Raw genomic sequence first — 17656 nt, 5'->3', positions numbered from 1 at the left:
CGGTCCTATCACCACAGAAACAATACCACTAAGAATGGAGATGAGCCATCACTCGGAATATCTGGTCTTTGATCAGATCAGAGCAGCCCATTTCCCTCTGGTCATCGGTATTCCATGGCTAAGGAAACACAATCCCCACATTGACTGGAAGGCTAATAAGGTGAGCTTCGACTCACTCTTTTGTAAATCAACTTGTATGGGCAACATGGTTTCCTCCACTCATCCTGAAACAGAACCACTTCCTACACAGAGTTCGACAATTATCGCCTCAGTTCCACCTCGATATCACGAATTCTCTGAGGTATTCATAGACATCCAACCTCGTGATCTTCCCCCGCACAGACCAGAAGATTGCGGCATTGACCTAGTACCTGAAGCAGCAATTCCTTTCGGGCGGATGTACCCTTTGTCACTCCCAGAAAGGAAGGTCCTACGAGAATATCTGGACTCTAATCTCCAGAATGGGCTCATTCAAGAGTCGAGATCAGCCTGTGGAGCCTCCTTATTTTTTATACCAAAGAAGGACAGCTCCGAACTGCGTCCATGTATTGACTATAGAGGGCTTAACAAGGTGACGATCAGAGACCGGTATCCTATGCCATTAATCCGAGACATCTTGGAGGCGGTGCAAGGAGCCGTATATTTTACCAAACTGGATCTAAGAGGCGCCTACCATCTCCTAAGGATAAGAAGAGGCGACGAGTGGAAGACTGCGTTTCGCACTCCTTTCGGATTATTCGAATACCGGGTGATGCCATTCGGCCTGGTCAACGCCCCCGCTGTCTTTCAGAGGTATATGGATAAGGTGTTCGCAGACATGTTGTTTGTCTCGGTGGTGGTGTATCTGGACGATATCCTGGTATACTCTCGGTCGCTAAACGAACACAGGTCACTGGTGAGAAAGGTACTCCAACGTCTTCTTGAACACCAGCTTTTGGTTAAACCGGAAAAATGCAAGTTTGAGACCACTTCCGTATCCTACCTAGGATTCGTTTTGTCAGGTGAAGGCATAGAGATGGACCGAGCAAAGGTTAAGGCTATCATGGAGTGGAGAGAACCCAACACTATCAAAGAGCTACAAAGCTTCTTAGGGTTAGCCAACTTTTATAGAAGATTTATACCAACCTTCTCCAACCTAGTGCTTCCTCTCACATCCCTGCTCAAGAAAGGAGTCAAGTTTGCTTTGGGAGATGAACAAAGAAGAGCTATTCAGACTCTGAAGGAGCGTTTCTCCTCCGCTCCCATTTTGATACAGCCATATCAGACTATACCATACATCCTGGAGACGGATGCTTCGATAGGAGCAGTAGGTGCCATCCTATTACAGAAGGCAGCTGATGACTATGAACACCCAGTGGCGTATTTTTCGAAGACCCTCACCAGTAGTGAACGGAACTACTCCGTCTTAGAGAGAGAACTCTTAGCCATCAAGTTAGCCTGCCAAGAATGGCGACATCTCTTACAAGGCGCAACCCATCCCTTCGTAATCAGAACTGACCATAGCAATCTCCGAGTTCTACAATAAATGGAGTGCACCAATGCCCGACATGCCCGGTGGGCATATTTTTTTCTACAGTTCGACTTCATAATAACCTATATTCCGGGCACGGAAAACAAGAAGGCAGATGCCTTATCAAGAAGTATCGGGGACAGTTCAGGAACCTACAATGATCATGACCACATTTTCCCAAATCTCAAGGTCTTAGCTTCCACAGTCTCTTTTTTCCGAGATCTGATACCTCATTATCAGTCCGGTGCAAGTCTACCCGCCACAGTCATTCAAGGCAAGGATGGACTGTACTATCATGATCACGCCCTTTTCATTCCCACCAAGGATCTCCAGAAGCTCGTCCTTTCATGGTGCCATGATACCCCCTTGTCGGGTCACCCGGGCATCAGAAAGACCTATGAACTCTTGCAAAGAGGCTTTTGGTGGCCAAAATTAAAGACTGATGTATATCAGTATGTTACCTCCTGCTCAATCTGTGCCTCTAACAAACACCGAACCGGTAAACCGCTCGGACTCCTACAACAACATACCTTACCGTCACGACCTTGGGAACATATCTCCACAGATTTCATCGTCGATCTTCCCCCTTCTGAGGGTATGACGGTGAGTATGGTCACTATAGATTCATTCAGCAAACTGGCCCATTTTTCAGCTTTTAAACAAATCCCTTCTGCTTCGGAGACAGCTGATATCTTCCTTCGAGACATAGTCCGTCTACACGGTCTACCCCAGACCATTGTATCTGACCGGGGACCTCAGTTTACGTCCAAATTCTGGCCTTCGCTTTGTCAGGCCCTGGGCATCAACAGAGCTCTTTCTTCGGGATACCACCCCCAGAGTAACGGACAGACCGAAAGGTTAAACGCAACCCTGGAACAGTACTTAAGGTGTTTCTGCAGCACACAACAAGAGAGATGGCATCGTTTCCTTTCCCAAGCTGAGTTCGCCTATAATAATACCCTGCATACCACTATCCAAATGAGTCCTTTTTTGTGCACCTATGAATTCCATCCCAAACACCTACCAGGGCTTGGCTCTCTAGCCACTAAGATCCCATCTCTGGACGGCGTGATACAGGAACTTCAGGAAGTTCATAGCCTCGCCAAGAAAGCACACCAACTCAGTCAACAATCACAGAAGAGATGGGCAGATAGGAGCAGAGCTTCCAATCCTACATGGGGACCAGGACAACTAGTTTGGTTATCTACTAGATTTCTTCCTAGATGGGTTCATTCCGGAAAATTCTCTCCCCGTTATCTTGGTCCATTTTCCATTCTCCAACAGGTCAACCCGGTTGCCTTCCGACTCAAACTTCCTGACTATCTCAAAAGGGGTCACCCCGTGTTTCACGTCTCTTTGCTCAAGGAGTACAAGGTAGACCCGTTCCTTAGACCCATCCGCAAGAGTCGAGCCCAGGTATGTTCCATTCCAGAAGAATACGAAGTGGCATACCTAGTGGACTCCAGATACCACAGAGGTCGGCTTCAATACCTGGTTCACTGGAAAGGCTATCCGCTGGAAGAGAGATCTTGGGAACCAGTAAGCCATGTTCATGCCCCTAGGCTCTTGAGAAAGTTTCATCGCCTTCACCCGGGCAAGCCGGGGGTACCCCGAGAGGAAAGGGGTATACTGTCAGGACCCAAGATTGGAAACATTGGTATCACTGGCGGTTCCGCCGGTGATCGGTCTAGTCCTCACCCAACATGGCGGCCATCATGACGCTGAGCTTATATAATCCGGCTCCGCCCACTTTTCGGCGCGTTGTATCTGTGATTTCACTCTCTCTCAACGCTCCGACTTTGGATTATCGCCTTCCTGTGTATACCTCCTAGTCCTCATTTTCCCCTGGTTCCTTCCCTTTATCCCTATTCCTTACCTTTCTATTATCTCCGTTTTCGCTACAGTTTTTCTCTGCGTCCACGAGTGCAGCTGTTACATCTGTTGCGGTACCCTTCAGCTTCGCTATTTCTTTCTTTGCTCTAATACTTCCACTTACCTTACTTCAACCTGGGACTCCGGCCGCGAAGGTGCTTCTCGCACTGTGTTTCCGTGTCCGGAAACAGGAGCTTTCTTACTGGACTTGCTATCGGCTGTTCTTTCAACCCTTCTGACTGGTATTTCTTTCTTTTACAAACACGGAAGCGCTGTGCTGGTCGCCGCAGCATTTCTCAAGCCTTTGTTTCTTTTCTACCTTTGTCTACCTTCTCGGCGTAATACCTTCTGGCGAGTTGTTCCTTTCCATTTCGCCGCAGGGGGTTAGCGCTGCTTCACACTACTTGAGACTTGGGTACAGTAGCCCTTTCTAATTACTGTTTCCCTTCTCCCTTTTTTATACTTTCCTTTTCTACCCTTATCTCAGGGTCAGCTACCCCTTTACTCCGTACCTTGCTTTTTTGCCTCTTGGATTCCTGCCTTTAAACACATTATCTACGTCATCACCCCTGACTTCTTGGAACTGCAAATTATAGATCTGAACCATCTAAAGGATCTACCTTCCGAACCCATCTATGGACTAGGGTTTTTTCCGCCTTCGGGCTTTTTCCCTAGAACTGAGGCTGGCCCCCTGGGGTTCCCCGGGGATAGGTCCACTCTTCTGTCACGGTGGCCTCCGGAGGGGCCAGACCTTATCTTCACGAAAAGAAGGCCAGAACACAGAAAAGCAGGGTTCCAAGGACTAAGGAGAAGCCAGGCAAGTTCGAGACCGATCCTTGTGTACGTACATCGGAAGAGTCAGGTGAGGAGAAAGGGGAGGTGGACTCGGAACAGGACAAACACCTCCATACCACCAATTGTAATCCGACAGTAATTCCACCAAATGGAGTGGCGGTATTGTTAATTCCGTTTGGCAGTCTTCTGGCGGATATACCGCTGGAATACCGCCAAACTCACAATGAGGCCCAACATGTGGTTCGTTATTTACCATGTTATGCTAATAAGGCTAGAGCCTTTAGTCCTCTTTTTAGAAGGGTGCTTGTCAGGATATCTCACAAAAATAAAGTCTTCTGTCTAGATTCCTGTTCTACCCCGAGCTCTGTCCCTACCACTACAAAAGAAAGCACTCAAATTCAACAAGGATATACTTCGGCTGTTTCCTGCAAAAAGGGTCTGTGGTTGGTCTCTCTTTATCAAAAAGGGTCTCCTTGCCAAAATGCACAGTACAGTCAAATATCCTGCATGTCTCTTCAGTCTTTTCTACCCTCCGCTATGATTGATCTCTCTCTCTCTCCGTTGCTGGGGAGTTTGTGACAGTTTCTTGTCCGCCTCCTTTTCCCACTCGAGGACACTTTTCTCAAATGCCCACTGTGAGGTTTGCCTCAGTCTTCATCTCCACTCTGTGGTTCTCTGTATTTTACCCCATCCTGGGTTTTCTCCTTGTACGCCCACCCTGTGCAGTCTTGCTGCTCTACCCACCTTCGGGCTTCTTAGCTCACTGCTCGCCTTAGGGTCTTAATCGGTTTACCCTGTATTGGGGTTTCATTGGGTTCACCCTGCCTCGGGGCTTCTCTGCTTTCACCCCGCCTTGGGGCTGCTCCGATCTCACCGAGCCTTGGGGTTACATTGCTCTCACCCTGCTTTGGGGTTTCTCTAGTTCCACCCCATCTTGGGGCTGATTCGATTTTACCCCACCTTGAGGCTTCTCTGCTCTCACCCCTCCTTGGGGCTTCTCTGGGTTCACCTTGCCTTGGGGTTTCTCTGGGTCTCACCCCTCCGTGGAGTTTCTCGAGTTTCACCCCGCCGTTGGGTTTCTCTGGGTTCACCTTGCCTTGGGGTTTCTCTCTCGGGCCTTGCCGCCCTTCCCAGTTCCCTGGAGCCACTGCGTCCCTTGATCTTCCAGACAGTGCTGCTCTGGAGGTTGGTGAAGTTGTCTGGTGTGGAGGCACTTGCATGACTTGTGAACCAGGCTCCCCGTCGGGCGCAGACTACTCTCGTTTCATGCTGCCTTCTGGTGGGACTTCTGCGTCTGCTTCCCTGTACACCCGTTACTTGCTGCTTGGGAGGCATTAGTTCTCCCGTGCTCCCGGCTCCTAGCTCGGCAGGTAATGTGAGGGTTCGGTGGACTGGCCACCCCTGGGCTCATCCCCTCTGGTGTACGCTCGCTCCACCCTGCCACACCTCCTATGAGGTTTTGACACTCTGCAGAGCTCCACTGGCCTCTCACCTCCTTCAGTTCCGATTGGCTCTTTATCTACCTGTCCTCCAGGGGGTTCTCATTCCCGGGGAGGACTGTGCATAGGGTCAGAAACCAAACCTGCCATTCTAACAGGAAGTTGTAAATTATCGTACAGTTTCACTCCCACGTGGTCAACAAAGTAATTAGAGTCTGGTGTTAAGGGAGGATAACTGATATCCTGTTCTGGTGAGTTCTTGTCCTAAAAGGGGGGGTCACACCCAGTGGGATCCTGCTTGACCTGTTCCCTAGATGGGGTGCTAAGTGTAATGGGCTCCCCTCCCTATACCCAAAGGGGGTGGGGTGTCACAGGGTTTAGATTCTAGAAAGAGAACCAGGCGTAGGTATTATCCCTCCCACCCACCCTTGACTTTATTCTTTTTCTTGCAGTGATTGTCTAATGAAGAGGAATGTGGCGGTCCAACGTTATGGTGGATGACCTCCAGAAGTAATCCTTGAATTAATGTATCGGATGTACTGCTTTCCTGTTTTAAGCAGTATTTTGAATATGTGGAATTTACTTACGGCTGTGAAAGAAAATGAAGGAATAAGTCTAGAGGGTGTATGGTCTCGGACTGTGACTGACTGGTGGTTGGGGGGGGCACCATCTTGTCTACCATTTTGGATAGGGTTATTGGAACGCTTTTTTTAGGAATTCATAAAAATGTTATTTACAAAATGTAAAACGTATTTCATTTCTGCTGGTTAAAGTAAATAATAATTACGTGACTCTGTGTCTTTTAATAGGATCTGAAAGATTTGGGAAAAAGAAAGCGATACAAATGCATTCTGGCCATACATCAGTGCCTACATTACCATGCATCTAGCTTATGTTACCACAAGGGGGCGTGCGTGCGACACATTATACAATTCTTAAATAACTACCATGTGCAATGTATACATGTTTAGAGATGTGCAGCGTTTGATCCGGCAGCAGAGATGTCCACCTCACTGAGCCGGAAGCTGCGCGTAAACCCTGAACACTGTTGCCAAGTCCGCGCATTAAAAGTCACTTTGAGCGTGTTTTTGCCCAAAGTCGCGTATAATATGTGTCGGTCGCTGGTCACAGATGTTGTCTGCTTATGTCAACACATGTGCATGTTTAATTGGGCTGCTTGACTGTGCAGCTAAACCCATTGCATTCCATGGCTACACAGTTCACCCTGGACTGGGCGTTGGGTAGCACGCCCTTCTTTTAGGAATTTGGCACTGTAATGGGACATTTCCACCTAAAAGACCTCTCAAAGGTTGCTACCTAGCAAATAGGCGTCCACTTACAAGACATTTAGAGTAACACAATCAAGCTCCATTTTAAAGGTTAGTAATGAGGTCTACTATTTTGACATTCAAAACATTGATTGCTTTATATGGATAGTGAAATGTCTCCCAAGCTGGGAGTTTGTGACAAACGTAATCTTTATCCAAATGACATTGCTATACAACTTTTAGTGGCTTTTAAAATGATTAAAGTACAGTGGGGTAGAAAGAAGGACTTTTTTTCAGGCTTGAATTATTTTGCATTCTGAGACTTCGAGTTCTGATACGGAAAATAAAGATACAACAATATTATTTTGACTTAACACATGTCTCTTATATGTACATATTGTATGGTTACTTTAATATGTGATGTGTGTATTTCATAAGTAAACTCTATTGGAGCTCCAACGTTTCCCATGATCATGCATGAGAAGGCTACCGAGCCCTAGTTTTACCCAGGGACGTCATTTAGGGGTCGCAACTGCGACCACTGAGGTCTCCCTTGCTGCCCCTGTGATCTCCTTGCTACCCTTAACAAAAAAAGGTTTTACAAACATTTTTTTTTTAATGCCAGCTCCTGTGCTGTGGCTAGCGCCATGTGGCTCTGCTTCTGGAGTGGATGGGTTTCGTGTTCAGGCCTCTTAAAAAAAAAAGAAAGAACAGGGGGTCCACAAGTCTAACACTTTCCGCAGTGACCACATATAAGAAAGAATAGGAATACCAAATAATGTGTCTTTCTGGAATTCTATACAATAATTGATAGACTCATGAAAGGTTTATTTCAGGCACACTTCAGGGTGTGAGTCACTGATTTAGTCTGTTCTTAAACACCTCAACTCAGCCTTTCATCCTTCTGAGGTCGATAAATGAGTACCAAAACAGGTTAGGTGATATTGTATGTATATTTTATATATATAAAGCGCTTAAGTGCTATATAATAACACATCATTATCATTTGGCCATGGACGTCTGCTTGCATTCACAGCAATTTGGTAATATGGGCCTATACACACTGATCTAAACGATACATATTGTGATCCATTCTTGTAGTGATATTGTAACCACATTTTTCGTAGTGTACTTAGGAACAATGATATGTGATGCCACTTCCTGTTTTGTCAAGGGGTGAAAGGTCATGTTCCATCGCTTCCCGCGATATCACTTTGGGGTGGGGTCAAATTACATTATTTCCTGTGATGTCATCAGAGGTCAAGGGTCGTGTGATGTCACTTCCGCTACCCCTAGCAATTTGATGAAATGACGTCCCTGGTTTTACCTTTGAATTCTGGGACTTGTAGTTTGTCTTTCCCATTAGAAATGTAGGAAATGTGCAAATCCCGGATTTCCACACAAAAATGGGACTGGGTGGCCTTCTCCCGCATGGCCACAGGAAACTGGAGAGCCCTGCTCTATAAGAAAGCATTATTGGAGGCACTGAAATCCAAAATGTAAATATTTGTACCAAGTGAAAGTTGTATAGTATATGTTCAAGTACCTAAACGGTACAGTGTGTTACATTACCAGCTTGACTGCTTAACCATAGGGTATGATCCTGGGCAAAGAATGTGATCTATTCTAGCATAGAGGACTGACCTCAGCAGAGCCAACATTCAGTTCCTCCCCTGTTGCTGCTAGTGGCCAAAGTTGTGTGGGCCACCCCGAGTGCTGCCCCACAGGAGAATGAGTGGAACGCTTTGTTATGTCCTGTAATGCTAGGTTATTGAGTCTTGTATAGCACACAGTGTGCCATTTTCACAGTTTCTTTGTGTTGCAGAATATAAAAGGTGGGTAGGGGGCTAAAGTAGGAGCAGGGAAAGGTTCCTTTGTTGCAATGTTAATGTTTGCATGATCTGAAAAGATTTGTGGTGTGTAAGTTTCATATATTTTGTGAGTTGTTTGGGACAGTGGTTAATGTGCACTCCAGGTTGGTAATGTAAATTGGTTGTGTGATTGTGGTGTCTCATGGAGTGATGTTTAAGGAGTGTGGAGAGTTGTGTCGGTGTATCTGTGCTGAGTTAGTGTGCTTTTAGGGAAATTTAGAGTAGACACGTCTTCGAAGAGCTGTGCGTTCCATTGTGCAACATGTGTTGTTTTGGTGGGGGAGTTGTGTGGAGATGTGTGGTTGGGTTAGGTTGGTATACAGAATGATTTTCAGGTGGTTACTCTTACCATATCTTGCTCGGCAGACCACTATGCCGGCAAAGATGTAGGGTCCATGGTTTCTAGTTAGTTTACTGGGTCCTCTCGTCTGACTCCCCACTGACTCCTTAAAGACACTCCAACTGTCTCAACGCTCAGTCTTAGATGGGATTATGGGCATGAACGATCAACTAGCAACTGGCAAAGCCAGCCATGCACCACATGCCAAGCATGAAAGAAATGATGGACCAGGGGGGACGATTCACAATCGAGCCACTGACCATAGGGGTGATGACCAAATGAGCAACGTACGAGGGCATAGCGGCCAAGGGCTCCCATGTCATGCATGACACCATGATACAGTCCTGGATTTTCATGTTTTGTGGGGCCATGCTTATAATCGGAAGAACAGAAATACCAGTCCAATCATTCAACAGGAAATGCCCGGATTGGCTCACTGTGCCACCCATGACGCTGGGCTACCTGGCAGCTATTCAAGGGAACCAAGGACCAGAGTGATGAAGGATTCAAAGAGCAAAGGACCAGAGGAGAGCAGCCTACGAAGGAATCAAAGACCAATTGGGTGACAGACCTAAAAAACATGGACCCAAAAGCCAACAATGCATTTTTATAAATCCCAATGAAGAGACACTAATTGTCAGAGAAATGCAACTTTAATCAATGCTTTTTGTTCTGACATGCCAAGCCTGTGTTCTCTCTATGCATGTTTGCATTATTGTTTTATGTTTCCTACTTTTAACACTTACAGTGTTTTAGGTCAGTGCCTGTTTTTTCAGCTAATTTGGATGGGGGGAGGCTTGTTTTGAAGGGTTATTCCGCTTACTTTTTCCATCCGACCTGAAAACACCGACCCTGATAGGTCTCTGACAGGACCCTTTTCAAAGGGAAGAGTCAGCTGTGGCAATCATGATTTGGTTCCTTGTTTTGTGGGCACGCTATGTCCTAGCCCGCCCCTCTACAGTGTGACTGTGAATTCGCCCTCTATTAAGTTCACTCACTACTTGGCAATCAATGGCGGATAGAAAGTGTAAGGACCCCGAAGCACATGGACATGTAGTTTAATGAGCCCAGGGCTCTTTTTGTAGTGGTGTCACTAGGGGTGGGCCAGAGGGGACACTTGCCCCCAATTTCATGATGCATACCCATCCCAAGAGAACACCCGGGCTGCAGTGAGCAGCAGGAAGAATGGCTCTCGAACCTTGTGGCACAGAGACTCTAATGTGTGCCCATTACAGATGTATACGAATTGACCTTTTCACAATTGATCGTAGGAGAATTGACCTTTTCACAATTGATTGTAAAATGAAGGTCAATTAAGACATATAAACGGGGGGAAACCACCCGCAACCCCCCACTCAATCCAAAAAACCCTGCAACCCCCTACCCAATCCCATTATATTATTTATTGCCCCAAACCCACCCCACACATATATAAAAGTAAAATAAAGGCAAAGGTCAATTGTGCAGTACGTCAATTAGGACCACTATTATTAGGTCAATTAGGACAAAAGGTCAATTGTAAAAGGTCAATTTAGGTAATACCCCCATATTACATCTAAACTGCTCCATGTGTTGATGCTACTGTGGCCTAGATGTTCCTGTATTCAGGTAGAAAAACTGACATTACAATCAATTTTTTATCTACAGCGCTTCATGCCTGATGTGGTTATTACCAAGTTTAATGGTGCTCCATTTTTTAACCTCAGAAGGGCTGATCGGAAATGCCGAGATTTTTACTTGGAAAGAGCAGGCTGGCACATGTCACCGCTCAGCGTTTAACTTGCTCAGCTATCCGCTCACACTACAGTATGTTGTTTGATCAGCCGAGCATTTACTATGATATCTACCCACCACATTGTCCTGTCCTCTAGAGTTTTTTAATACAAAATGTAGCATTTATGCCAGCATGATTATAAGAAGCAGGAAAAGTCACATTCTTCCTGTTATTAGGTGTTACATTTTTAATAAGAAATGCCACCCCCAGAGTACTGGCATTACCGAACGCTGTTGATATACACATTTGAGGAGAATTAGTTGGTAAGATAGCTCAGCGCTGAGATCAATCATGGTCAACATATGCGTTCATGCTTCTGAGGTCGGCAAATGAGTATTCATTTCAGTTGGGTTATAAAAGCGTTAGATGTAAATCGCTTTGGTGCTGTATAAGTAACCGATTATTAATATAAATGCCTAAATGTTAGCATCAGTAATTCTAAACAAAAACTCAGAATTGGACCTCATTGCGAGTTTGGCGGTAATTCAGAGGTAAATCCACCAAATGACTGACAAAATCGATTACCATTACCGCCATGCGGTCCTGTGGGCTTACCAAAGGATTACGAGTGGCAGCATAAATCCCCAATTTTAGTGGAATAATAGTCAGTGGTAATTCTGTCGATTATTGGCCTTAGATTGGAGGATTTACCTCCAGCATGAGGCTGTTGATGGCACATCGTCTCCTGGGAAGGGGCGTATATAAAATATAAAAATATGTGTTGTGTTTTAGGAGTAAAGAACTTGTACAACGAAACTTGAACATAATAAGTGCGTAGAACTGTAATCTCCACCGAATTTTTCTATAAGAATGCGCCTACCACAATTGAACCTTAAGTTTGCCATAATCGATTGGTCCATAGACAGAGAAAAGAGAAAAATATCGATGAAAGAAGCTGCCAACAATGTATTGTTAAGAATTTGACATATATAACGCATGTGACTACTTTGTGTACGTTTAACTGATGCACTAGTTGCCCGTCGGCTTAAGGCCCTTTGGCCACATTGTTGTCCTTTGGTTTGAACCATTATAGAATCCTGCTGCGGTATTCTGTTCCAGATGTTTAGCATATAGACCAACGAAAGAAAACAATTTGTGTGACAAATGGTGATCATCTGCTGGTCTTCACAAGATTTTGCCTAAGAGCTTGATGTGTAATGTACTGAGCCATGTAACCCAGCTCATTCATGCTTGCAATGTGACCTAGCTAATATGAATCTTCACACACAATGTCAGTGCAGCTGATGTTCTTCGAACTCCATAGTATCACGGAGCATGATGGTTTGTTTGTTTTAAAAAAAAAACTGGAATAAACACTGGAATTTGGGTCCACACAGTATGTGCTCCCTAGCACTTTACATTAGTGTGGGCTAGCACATTCAAATAGGTCACCCCAGGCCCTCGTTCAGGTGACTGGAATGTATACACCATGCCAGGTGGGCCGCCAACTACCTGTGAATAGAACCAAGGGGCTTTGCAATTATTACATCTTTTTGCCATAGGGATGGACTTTCACATGTCTAGCCTCCAACAGGTGTTTCATTGAACACCGTCGCACTAATATGGCCTGTGTTATTCAGCTACCCTTCACCCGTGGGTTGTGATGCACTGTCCGGACACCTGATTTAGGCTGCTGAATATCGCACATTTATTGGGTTGATTTATGTTACCCCTATAGTTAGCTCTTATGAGGATTTTGACAGGCTTGGCGACCTTTTCTAGTGGATTCATCTTTCGCCGTCAAGCGCTCACCATTCCAATATTGCCGTCAGTATTTATAGCGCTCGCTCTTAGCAACGGCGTCCTCATTGCTGGGATACCGTGCCGTCGAGCGGAGCCTTCTTTTTGATTCATCTCGCGCTCCTTGAACCCGCTGTCTGTCCCTCCCAGTGCGCCACAACAGGTATGTGGCACAACTTCAATCTTATGACATAAACGCAGCATCTGCATAGCCATACCCTGATGCACTCGTTTTTCCAAGATCTGTGTCGTAGAGTCCGGCAGTTCAGGATTGTATCTGGCACAAGGCCTCATTGCATGCCCAGGTCATGCAACACTTAACGCAGGCTCAAGACCAGGCAAAGAAATATGCTGTCCGTCATCGCAGGGAAGCGCCATCATACACTCCGGGCATGCATGTTTGGCTATCCACCAAGAACCTCTGCATACCTGATCGGAGGTGTCTTGTGCCCCGCTTTGTAGGGCCTTATGTTGTCAAAGAAGTCATTAACCCTCTGGTGATGAAATTGGACCTTCCATTGTCGTGGAAAATACACCCTGTGTTTCATGTTTCCCTACTCAAACCTTGTACAGACCAGACAAGAATGACCATCCATCCTCCTCCATTTCTAGTACAGGGTGTGGAGGAGTATGAATGAAGTCAATGCTATTCTTGACTCTAAGGTGTCCTGTGGAGTTCCGTTGTATCTGGTGGATTGGAAGGGTTACGGTCCTGAAGATCATACCTGGGAGCCGGAGTCGAACCTGCATGCCCTTGCATTGTTGTCCCGTTTTCATGCCTCCTGGGGTGTGGAGGTGCCTTTGGGGGAGGAAACTGTCAGGAAACAACAGCGGACATCCTCAAACATTGGCTTATGTAACCGGAGCAAACCAAAAATGCTTAGTCCTTTGAGGAAGCTAGGAAAGAGCATACGATGGAAGTGTGTGAATACACGGAGCAGTGGTCATTACACTTTATGTTAGGGCTTCCCCCGACGTGGCACGCCGTGGTCCTTCTGTGCACGATGGGGGTTGCCATGGCGAAGGTGGATTGGGACTTTGTTTCCTGTAGTGACAACAAGACGCCTGCGGTCATGTGGGACATCATGTGTTACTTGCCCACAATAAAGCCACGCCCCTAACAACGCTTCAACGCTTCTGATCCCGTTTGTTTTGCATCGGCAGTGGCGTTCTTGTTCTTGCTTTAGTGATTCCTCGTTTTGTACACTCGGCCTGCTCTCTTCTAGACTCTGTTTCTTGCCTCATCCTTTGGAATTGTTTGGAACCTTCATATCGACCCGGACTGCTCACGACCCGCTTTTGCCTCTTGTCTTTGCTCTCTCTCAGCCAGCAAGTTACTGACACGGACCGCTCATCTTCTGCTCCTGGATTTTGGATTAGGTGTTTCTTTTGGAATGTGTACTGTTATCAGGTTTTTGAAACAGGCGTCCTTGTGTCAGCGGAAGTAGGGAATAAGTGCTGGACTAGAGACGGCCTCATAGCACTTGTGAACTTTAGGTGTCCTCATGCCATCGGGAATAGGCCTTACTACCCACAACACCAAGAAGGACTCATTCCACCATCAACATCAGGAAGGACTCAACCATATGAACTTTCCGCTAACCTGCAACCAGGAACGCTCTGTCTACGGATCCCCTTATAGGTCACTCTGGTAAGCCTTGACTTTCCTTGGGTTTGCTTAGACTGTTGTTTGTCACCCAGTAAGCATAGGCACTTACCACTTGCACCACGTTCTGTCTGCAAGTTGGTTGATAGCACACCCGTGGCTGTAGGTGTCATTCACTCTTCCACTTTAGGAAGTTTATTCCAGGTTTTCAGGTTAGTCTGGTTCTGTACTTGCCTGCTCTGAATTACTCTATATTGAATCTGTACTAATCCAACATTTTTGCTTTGCAGCCAGCGGGTCCCAGGGTGTCCATTCATCTTTCAATCAATAGAACCCTCCGTTTGTCCTAAGGTACTCCTGAGAGTTACATTGGTCGGAAGAATCCGTCCACTACACAAGTTCAAGTGTCCCGCCACTATTGATCACGAGGTCGATCTGACACTCTCCATTCTTCGCTCTATATGGGCAACACCCACGCTCCGTGCCCTTGGGCCCAGCTTTGCCTATTAAGAATCCAGCGACTCAGGCATGCCTCCGTGATATGGATGCCGTGCATAAGGACGTCCGGGACCATCTTGTCAAGGTGCAAGACAGGGCCAAACACTACGCTAACATGCATTGGTCCCCGGCCCCCGATTACCAAGTGGGGATGCGCGTCTGGCTCTCCACTCGAAATCTCAAGATTCCGGGAAAGAAATCTCTTCTCCCTCGATTCGTGGGTTCACCCTGTGTTCCATGTTTCGTTACTGAAGCCTTGCCTGCCTGATGTCCATCTGCCTCCTCGGCCGCTTCCTATCCCAGTGCCCAGCGAGGGTGAGTATGAGGTGGCTGGTATTTTGACTTCCAGTTGCATGGGGGGCATAGATTATATCTTGTTGACTGGAAAGGATTCAGTCCTGAAGACAGGTCCTGGGAACCATTCGCCAACATCCATTCACCGGCTCTTCTGCATCAGTTTCATGCCTCCAGGGGATTGCTGTCGCCTTTGGGGTGGATGCTGTCACAACTCAGAAGGCGGCTTTGGCGCCCCATGCCCAGACTATCAAACCTAGAAAGCACATCCCCATTAGGGTTGGAAAATACAAGGTTTATCCAGCCGTTCGCCGGGGAATACAGTGCTTCTCTGACACATTCCTCCGGCGTTGGAGGTTGCTGTGGAAACTGGCTACGACAGCCGGCTGTTACCAAGGGAGTTTTTCTATGAATTCCTCGTTTGGCAGCTGACTCAGGCCACCAAGGGACACCCAGTGCCTTGTTCTCGGCAAGAACTTGAGCACCATTGAACCGCTGAGCGCTGCTTCTGTTTGAAGTTAACTCCCGGCTATTTCCGAGTATCTTTAATCTCTGCTTTTGGATCCTTTCGTGTACCAAGTCTGTTTTGCTTCACAGACTGCCTCTGCAATACCTTGTGAATCCCAGTGAACTTCTGTGTACCGACTCCTGCTTTCCTTACACAGACTGCCTTTGTTCCACGTCTTGCTGTGTTGGAACTCCCACGTACCGAATTCCGCTTCACTTACACGGGCTGCCTCTACCTCGCGTATCATATCAATTGGAAGCAAACCCTGCTCGCGCCTACCTAGATTGAAACTGGTTAACGTCCTTATCCTCTTGGAACTTGTGTACCGACCTCTGCCCGCATTTCCACGGATTGCATCTGTCTACTTCTGGTTTCTTGGAACTCTCGACATCGACCTCTGTGCACCTCAGAACGCTTTGCAGCTGGTGCACCCTCCTGACTCCAGTGCATCCCTCCTGCCGCCCGGGTCAAGTCTTCCCTTACTAACCTACCTCTTTATTATTTTATCCTATTGTTGTGTTCTGTAGCTCGCACTATCACCAATCCTTACTCCCGACCTCTCTAAAGAAAGGTAAGAATATCCAGTTTGTTTAACAGTCACACTGTAGTTCTGCTATAGAAACAACCTTGTTCTTAGCAATATTCCTTGTTTTGTTCTTGTTGGGATAAAACCCAGTGGCAACTCAAATACTGTCTTCTCCAGGAGGAAGGGGAAACAGGTGGTTAAACCTCACCACTTACCCTTGGCTTACCATTGAATATTTAACAGCTATTGACCTGTACCTTTTTCCCTTACAGCTGGTACCGTGGCGGCACGTTCCCCCTGCTCTTTTAGGTGATCAGTCCCTTTGTCTGCATTTGTTCAATCAGCAAACGGGCATATTGCAGAAAAGAGTTTCCCTCAAGAGAGGAGGCATGGGTTCTTACAAAAGTCGAAAGATCAGTATTCCGAAACCTTGCCGTACCACGCCAGCCAATCACTGCAGCGGTGAGTAACACAATCATTTCTTCTGTAATTTGCAGACAGCGCTCTCAGGAGGAAAGTCTCCCTGGATTGGGGGCCACCGTCCTTTACTTTACCAGCAGGTGCAGAGGTGCTTGCGGCGGTCCTTCAGTTCATGACAAGTACTGATCTTATGACTCCCTTGTGAGTCAATGGAGTTCTTCTTCGTCACAGTACTGGCAAAGGGATCTTCACTTAGGTTTAAGGGGAATGGTAGGGTGACAATAACTCATGACCCTATTAGGAGAGGGATTGATCTTAGGGTTGTAGGAAGAGGGTCAGATGGTTGGCGGGGATACTGCATTCTCTGGGGATGGTTGTACCTAATCCCATAAGGAGATTCCTATCCCATTTGATCCTCCCCCTGTGTAACGCCTGCAGGGGGACTATTGTACTGTGAATGCACGGCCCTGGCCCCATGGGAAAGGTCTCCCCCTAGGGAAAAGGAACGACATTGACAGATTCATCACACCGTGGATCGCAGTACACGTCTAGATTTTGGAAATGCTTGTGCTCTATCGTGGGTATTGAATGCAATCTCTCGTCAGGATACAATTCCCAGATCAACGGTGCTACGGAAAGTGTCAAACAAGTCCTGAAGCATTACCTGCGCTGCTTTACTACTACTACAGAGACTGACAACTGGCACTCACTCCTCCCTATCACAGAATTCACCTATAACAGTAATGTGCATTCTGCCACAGTGACGTCCTCTTTTTTTGCCTCAAATGGTTGGTTACCATCACTGTATGTTCCCCATGCACCCCATAGGGACCTCTTCTATACCATCTGTAGAGGCTCTGATGAAGGGCATACAGGATGTTCACAGAACAGTGACTTCTCACTGGCTCTCTGCTCAGAAAACCTTGAGAAAAGTCATGGATCTTCGCAGGGCTCCTGACCTAGCTTTTCAGGTGGGGGATCAGGTCTGGTTGGCCTCCAAGCATCTTTTATGTCACCTTCTACCCTCCAAGTTGACTTAGCGCTATTTTGGACCTATCTGGATCCTTTAGAAGTTGAACCATCTGGCCTTTCTTTAATGCCTTCCCTCCTTCTGGTCTAGGATCCATATTGTTTTTCACTCCCCTCTCCTTCGGGATGCCTTCCTGATCATTTTTCCCGGAAGATGCCACTATGT

The sequence above is a fragment of the Ambystoma mexicanum genome, chromosome 9 (assembly GCF_040938575.1).
Source record: "Ambystoma mexicanum isolate Mex_15411 chromosome 9, UKY_AmexF1_1, whole genome shotgun sequence".
In the NCBI taxonomy this organism is placed as follows: domain Eukaryota; kingdom Metazoa; phylum Chordata; class Amphibia; order Caudata; family Ambystomatidae; genus Ambystoma; species Ambystoma mexicanum.
Note: the sequence above shows the minus strand (reverse complement) of the source record.